This window comes from Leptosomus discolor, chromosome 11 (genome assembly GCF_034619465.1).
Source record: "Leptosomus discolor isolate bLepDis1 chromosome 11, bLepDis1.hap2, whole genome shotgun sequence".
NCBI lineage: Eukaryota > Metazoa > Chordata > Aves > Leptosomiformes > Leptosomidae > Leptosomus > Leptosomus discolor.
This window is the reverse complement of record NC_141401.1, coordinates 9502589-9511127: the sequence shown is the minus strand read 5'-3', so window position 1 is coordinate 9511127 and position 8539 is coordinate 9502589.

The following is an 8539-nucleotide window of genomic DNA, read 5'->3' as shown; positions in this document are numbered from 1 at the left end:
GAAAAGCTGCAACCTGAACAAGACAGCCGGTAGAGTTTGCAGTTGGCCGTCCATCGGTTCTTTGTCACGCTATTTCCCACCACCAAATGAAAGATGCAGAGTAAGATGTGTTCATGTGTTCACAAAGGGCTGTGCAAGCAGAGGTTGAGATGACAGTATTGGTGTTGGTGGATGCAGTGGAGCATCCTCCAGCTCCTCTCCGCTCTGCGGTGCTGCCAGCTGTACTGCCTTACAGGAGGGAGACAGACTCTTAGGATTCAAGACCTTTGGGGAATAAATGTAATGAGAAAATTGGACCCCTTCTTTTTCATGATGTCTGTCCTGGCAGTATTGAAATCTGTTCTTCATTTATGAACTTCTGGAGGTGGCGTATGGAAAGCGACAAATAAAAAAAAAAGAGATTGGGCAGGCTTTGTGTGTGGCAGACCTGTGTCTAGGTTTGCCTGCAAGGCTGTTTGAGGTCACCGCTCACATTAGGCTCAGCACTGTGCCATATGGCACAGCCTGCCATGGACATCAACAAAGCTATGCTGAAGCCAGAATTTCTCACAGCGGAAACCTGGATCCCAGATCTGATAGATGTTTTAGATGGATATGTTAAATCCAGCCCCATTCAACGAGCTACCTGCTTCCACCTCAGCGAACCCAGTGGGTGCTCTTAGTGGTGTCCTACTTCAAGTTTTAACCATGTTTAACATGTTTTTGGTTAGTGTGACACTAGGTGTGACTGCCGCTTCAGTTCTACTTTAGACACAAAATTAAGAGGCCCTGTCAGCGTAACAGAACATAATCAGAGGCTAATGACCTCTTGCTGCTACATTCAAGCTGGGTGGCCATGATGTTTGGTTTTAAAGCAGAATACTATTTTTTTGAACTGTAGTTTGTTAGGATGCCTTGTGCCACATAAATCAAATGGCTACTGTGAAAGCAAACTTTTTATCCCAAACCTCTGCGCCTTGTGGCTTTGCTTTTCTGAAGCATCCTTTATATAAGAGGGGGTTTTATTATTATTATTATTATTATTATTATTATTATTATTATTATTCTTTGCTCGGTTAGATATGAATTTAGTCACAAAACTTTATGGCCCTTTGGATTGGCTTTTGATCTTCCTGTATGAGCTTTTCACTAGAATAAGGGCTAGCTTGACTCGTATGTATTTCACTACAGGTGATGCCAGGTAAAGAGCTATGTACAAAAAGGCCAGCATATGATGAAGAGACTGCAGAGCCAGCGATAGCAACTGTACAGAAACAAAGTGCTTAGAGAGACATGAGGACTTTGTCCTATGTTTTATTATGTGGGAGTTCAAAACGGGGGAAAAAGAAAAAAAGCAAGAGTTTGGATGCAAAATACAGGCCCCCCATCCAGCAGAGCCACAGATAGGCACCAAGCTTTGTCCCTGTGGGCTCGCTGGAGTTGCTGGAACTAACTGGTGTAAGAGAAGCCTGTGCGCTTTGAAGGCTTTCAGGACTTGAGGCAACAAGCGTTCCCAAACTTCTTACCTCACGGATCACATTTCAATACATCATGGAGCCATTCTGCTGCTTTCACTCCAAACTGCCCTTTTGGCTACAGCTGTTGTGGGAAAGGATGAGGAAACTATTTAATGTACTGTATCATTGGGAACATGAGGAGCTGGTTCTTGCCAGCCTCTCCTGGGTCAGGAGGAGATCATCACAGGCTCATCAGCCAAGCTGGGGGAGCTGCAGGACCCTGGCTGATGCAGATAGCTCATAACATTTGACTGGTGGGGACAGTAAAACAATATTTATGTATATTGTCTTAAGAATCACAGAGCTAAATAAATGTGACAGCTTTCATTTGACATCCCCAACCTTGCTGCTGTCTCTCGGGGTTTTTCTTTTTGCCACATAACATGAAATCAATGTCAGTTTGATAGTATATAGCAGTGTTTCTGAAGCACAAAGGTTAGGGGGTTGGTAGGTGCGTCAGAATTATTTACGTTTGCTATGCATAAAATGGCACTTGGGGAGCAAGGCAGGCTGCCAAGGAGAGGAATCGGGGCTGTCTGGTTGCTCTCTTGTATCTCTCCATGCTGGATTGTCAGAGTAGGATTTATAAAAATTGCTTCAAAACAGTATCATCTATCCTCAAGTGGACGTGCCCCCGTCTGTTGCGGTAAGTGCCATTATTGCTATTCTTATGACAAAATGTCTATCAATCTCTACTTTGTTTATAAACAAATCTGCCTGCCCTGCATAAGAAATGGATAGGCTAAGGAAAAATACCATTACCAAAGGAATAAGGTAATTATATTTCAGGATCTCAGCAGGGAATGCTATCTCAGAGTATTCAGTAAGATCTGACCAGTGGAGTTATAATTAAAAAATGTCCCCAGGGAGGAACTTGTAAATTATTTACTGTAAGGGGCTTTTCCAGGCTCTTTTAGTTTAATTACACACTCTGAAAGAGAAGGGCTTCAGAAACAAATTAACTAAGAGGTTGAAATGGCTTTGTTAAAATCATGTTCACAGCTAAGCAAGTGGAAGACTGTGAGCAAGGTTCAAATATAGGACAAATTTTTGGAAGCTGTCATTGCTCATGGTTTAAAAATCATATGGAAAGCACCAAAATGTCCGTGCATAGAAAATGCAATCACTGGGTTTGTCCGGTATTCCCACTGGCCTCAGAAGACTTTGTGTGTAGTCCAGATCTGATAGTGCCTCATGTCCTCATGGCCATTTGCTTTGTAGGGGGAGGTACTGACTTTTGTGGGCTTTTTGATGGGGTACAGATCAAGTCCTAGCAGAGGGAGATGAAAGATTAGAGGTGATGGAGAGGCATAATAAGAGGTTGCTGGGATGGTATGAATTTTCCCTCGCTCTCACACCACCTGTGGCATTTTAGCTCAAAACAGCTGGGTTAACCCTCAGTGGAAGGTGGGTTGAACGTGAGAGACAGGACCCATGCTCTTAGCAGTTGTGTGCTTTTGAAATGCCTGGGTGAAAGCTGACTTGCTTGCCCTCCCACCTGAAACACAGCTTAAACGTTTGCGACCGAAGTTGGTCCTTTGCTGGAAGACAGCTGGCGTGATCTCTGGTTGGATGTGGAGAATGGAAGTCAAGAGGCCAGAGCTCTCCCCTCATCTTAATCACTGACTCATTGCTTGGCCGAGAGGGAGGCATTATCTAATATCTGTTTGCTGAGGAGTAAGGCAGCCAGTAATACTCTATCTGCCAGCCTGTTGATGCCAAATTTTATGTATGTAATGGCCTTTCAGCAGCGGTTGTCCTTGCGTTTCTTTCTTTCTGAAAAAGCCCCATCTGCTGTGGCCCCCTTAGCAAACAGCCAACTGGCTGGGCAGAGCAGCCAGCCACCCACCTCCGCCGGTGCATATGTGCTTGTTAGTCCATATACATGTGTAGAGCTTTTCTCTTTTCCTTGTGTCTTCTTTTGCTTTCAAATGTATTGCACTTGCGTGTCTTGCTTAGATGAAAACTGCCCCAGAGTTAACAGTCTCTCTATCCCCTGCATGTGTACAGTCTTCAACACATGCCATTTGATTATAGCCTGAGGGTACCGTTATCTCGTCCTAAACAATAAGTTCTCCACCTTCAGGCAAACTAGCTGAAAATCCACAGATAAAAGCTGCTTTAGTCATTCATCAGGCAGATGAGATCTCTGCTTTTATTTTGTTATAATGTAAATCTGCTGCTTAGTTTTCTAGTCTCTCTGAAAACTACTGAATCATAAAAATGCTTGTAGCAAATGCCAGCTTGTCTGTCACCAGAATAATACATTAAATGGCTTATCAACTCCAAGAGAAGACTGCAGTACTTTTGAGATGATTTGGACATACAGTTAGGGAACAAAATATGTTGACAGCTTCAGAATTGTCTTGATCAGTAGGTTTTATTTTGTATTTTACTGTAGCATATCCAGTAGTACTTGGGGAGGAAAGAGAAGTTATCCCTAAATGTCTGCAAATGTAGCTTATTGATGGGGAAAGCCACAGAAGAAGAGTGGAGTAGAACAGAAATGTAAAACGAAGGATTGTTCTTGAAAGGGCAGAACTATAAGGTTTGAATATTCTTAGCAGAAGTATTGCCATTTAATTATTAGGAGTGGTGAGTCCATATTAACCTTTATGGAAAAGTACTATAGTCTATAATAAAGCGGAATACTTTTCTGTAGCCTTTTGTTATCACCTTGTCAAATTTAATGAAAAATTACTAATAAAGAAATTCTATTAGAATGGCTAAAAAAATACGGGAAAGGATCATTTACTATTAAATAGTTTAGATTCATAGAGTGATTGTTATTAGACCGTATTAAAATGCGTATGACTTTTTCATTCTGGATACAGCTGGAAAACGTAATTGCAGGTAAACTGTGCAGGGCCTTTGCTATTAAGCGAGCTTCCCTGGCTGGTTTTGTGTCGCTGCCGTCCTGCACACCTGGGGCTAAGTCAGAGTGGAGCTAGAGACTGCCCTGACCCGGGTGCACGACCTTGCCCTTGGCCTTGTTGAACTCCATGAGGTTTGCACAGACCCGCCTCTCCAGCCTGTCCAGGTCCCTCTGGATGGCCTCCCTTCCCTCCAGCGTGTCGACCTCACCACACAGCTCCATGTCGTCAAGAGAAAGCAGGTAAATTTAGCGGGAAGCAGGAGCTGAGGTGGGAGTTTGGGGAGGTTTAGATACAATCAAGTCACACTGGAAAAAGTGAAAAAGGGATTACCCCATCTGGGGCCAGATGCAAACTACTCTTTCACAACCGTGATAAACACTTTGCAAAGGCTAAAAAAGCAACTTCCACTTTACAAGGGCTGAAAAAGCAACTTCTCGGCTTGTTAGCTGGGAGAGGCTTGCTTCCCTGAGACTTTGGCTGCCTAAACTGGTAGGACTTTAATAGACTTCATCTGCTGTAATGCTACCAGACGCACTGCTGTCTCCCTAACACGAAACGCTCATGTATGAACACTGTTGTTATAATAAATTCATAGTAGTGGGAAAGGCCCTGGAAGTTAGCCATAAATCTGGTGGTAAGCACCAGCGAGCAGCAGGGGCTCAGCTGTACATCATTAATAAAGATGTTGAAGAGGTGCAGGCGATGTGTTGCTGTGGATGTTGTTACTCAGGTCTCCACCACAGCAGAGCTTTGATATGCACAGGGCAATCAGTCAAAAACTCTCCGCTGTGGTAAAAATGATGCAGGTTACTGTTGGTAAAAGCTGTTGTTGACAACGAGGTTATTGTTTTGCTTTTATTTAAAGAAAGAAAAAGAGTCCAACTCTGTTTTTCAACATAATACAAATTCCTGAAGTAATTCCCCAGCTTGTTGAACAGTGCTGCAAACACTTTGTTTTACATAATTTGCACCAAAATTAAAGTGAGGTTTAAAGCTCTACAGGGCACTGGTCTTGTCTTTGTAAGAACAGTCAGCAGCGCAACAGGCCCCTGGCCAGGATTAATACCAGCACAATGCAGATTATTAAAGACAGAAAATAAAGAGGCAAGAGGAGGGTATTTTTACTGCAAGAGGCTTAAATCTGGTTTTGGTAAGGGCTGTGGAGCAGCAGCAGGACCAGTCAGGCTGTTTTCTCACCACTTGAATAAGTCAAACACAGTCCGGATCTATAATTTTATGGCTTTGCCTCTGTTTTCCCTGATGGGTACCCAAGTGTTTGGAATAACAGTGTCCTCCTTCAACATTTGTGGGATACTCTATGGTGACCGGACAGAATCTGTAAGGGGTACAGCTGATGTCTTGCTCAGTGTGGCACCCTGAAATGAAATGTTTTCTCTCAGGATGGCAGGGAGAGGACTGCAGCCATCTGGGCATTGCAGAGGGGAACGAGGAGCTGAAAGGGTGAATGGCCTTGGGAGTGGGGAAGGGACCAGCTCTGCACTGGGGGCTCTCACTGACTCATCTGCTGTCAGTCGGGAGACTTTATATACAGAGCCATGAGGAACACAAGTATTTGCGGATTTTAGGGGGAAAACATAATGTAAATTAGATTTTAAAGTAAGCATTAGGCTAAAATTAGAAGCCATGGGCATGGTATGCTGTAGGCTATGACAGGAGAAGTGGCTAACTGCAAGTGAGTTTCCACCCCACTTGATTACTGTTGTGACACACAGATCATTAACATGATGCTCTAAACATGAAACAAATTGTTTAAATATTAAACTGTCAAGTCCTTCCTCTGATCTCTAAATCACTACCTAAAGTAGGGGGGAGGTGTGTGTAAAAAATGTGATTTGGGCTCTGCCACAGTCTGATGCCACGTGGCTCCCCGTCAGCATGGCGACTGCTGCCAGGAGGCTGCGAAATGACATTTTCAATCATCCGCTTTGTTTGCGGATGCATTTAATCACTGATCGCACGCGCTCTTCACGCGTGCACAGAGGCTGCTGCCTCCCGTGTGCCTCCCTCTCCCCCAAGTCTCCAGCACAACTGGCGCTGCCCAGAGGCTTGGGGCACTTGGGGCAAAGGAGGTGGGGAAGGAGAGAGGCCATTTGCCAAACTACTGCTCCAGCCTCTTCTGCTGCTGTGGATCCAAGTGGGAACAGTTCAGCGGTGAACACTGACAGTGTCCGACTGCCGTACCAGCACAACGGGCCGGCCAGTGAGGAGCTCCCCGCCTTGCAGGGGGTCGTGCGGGGGCTGGTTGCCCTGGAAAGAGTCTCTGGAGCAGCCGCAGACAGTTTCTGTGCTTTCAGGTGCGTTGTCTCCTTTCCTCCCAGATCTGCAAGATCGATGGGTTTGGGAACATACCCTGATTACCAGTTTGTGCGCTTCCAAACAGCTGTCTTCAGGTAGAGGAGGAGGTTACCGCAGACAGCCCTCCTTCTGATGCAGGGTGGGTATTGGAAGGGTGGGCAAGCCCTACACTATCTTCCTATTTTCTTAGCCCATGGAACAACACATCCCCTTGGTGCTCAAAATACAGTAGTGCATTTCCCAGAGGGGAAGAATTTGGCTGTAGCTGAGCACCCCGCTTCTTTGCAAAGTGTCCGCTATGCTGTTGCTCTGTGACCTCTGTTCACTGTCACCTTGAAGATGGGACAAGAGCAGCGTAAGCACACTAAACTCCCGTAATTTACAGTTCTGCCTTGTTGAATTTTATTTCTCAATTAGCTGTTGTGCCATGCAGAAGGTGGAGTGCATAAAAGACCCAGTATAGAAACTGTTCTGCAAGAGAACAATGCTGTTAGGAGAAAAATACACGCATATTAATGACATTCAGCCAAGGGATTATTAAAGGCAGTGAGCCCAGGGCACTTTTTTAGGAAACTATTTGTTCAAGGAGGAGACTCTAGCAGCTTTGGCTTCATGGTTTCCTTCCTGTGTAATACATAAGGGTGCAGGAAGCCAGCTCTTGAATTCATGGGTCATAACCCTATCTGCTGAAGAGCTTGAGTAGCTTAGATTTAAAATGAATCCTGGCACTGTTCTGCCTATCCCCAAGAGCACAGCAAAATTAATCCACCACTAAAGTTTCTCTCTGTCTGGAGCTAGAAAATACAAATAGAAAGTGAAATTTGTGCTGATAATTACTTTGACAGCCGTCACATGTGTATGTTGTAAAGGATCAGCACAGACACAGCTTCCAATATGACGATAGCCCATGGTAATAGCTGTGATTAAGAGGAAGCTAATTAGAATGCATTACACATTCAGTCCCCACAGTTCACTGTTCTTCAAGCAAATTTGCATTTGGGAAGGGAGCCTTATTTTTAATATACATGGATAGTGATGCCTGCAGACTTCCATTGATTTACACCATAGCCGTTTGTACCAAAGCATTTTCTTTGGTGGCTCCCCAAATATAGCAGCTTTCTTTAACACAGCGACAAAACTCAGAAAAAGGTTTATCCTTACAGACAGGTCTACTTACAGACAAGCACGTACAAATATACCAAGCAGTGCTTAGCAGGAAGAGAGATTTTAAAGGTTACCTAAGGAATTTTGTCCAATGCTACATTTTTAGAGTTGCCTCTAACACTACCTGCTGTCAGTGTAATACGTAGAATAACGGAGTGAGGATAAGTAGATCTGTCTCTTGCACACATATCCCAAAACCAGGCTTGGAATGAATTAGGAGCTTTTGAATAGTACTTTGATTTCTAAGTCACGTAAGTATTTGCAATTTTACCCAGTATCGAGTTGCACATACAAACAGACTAGTTTCAAGCAGCATGAACATATTCAAATTCTTTTGTGCTGGAGGTATTAATCCACATATGGGTATTCAATTACTATCAGAACAAACTGTGCAACTGCACTAGAATCAGATAAAAATATGCAAAGCAGGTAGCTTGAGGCTCATTTATACTAAAATTCCTCTAGCTGTTTGAAGAGACTTTGTAATGTCAGTATCCTCCCACCTGAGTATATTCTTTATTGTGAGCATTGTAAAGTGGCCTTCCTGGATGCAAAAGTTGGATCTGAATATATTCACTTCAAAGTTTTTTCTCTCAAGTAAAAAATTACCAAAGAGGTAAAGTAACCTAATTGTTTTCTTTCTTTCAAGAAATTATGGAATTTATAGAGTGAGAATTTGTGAAAAAT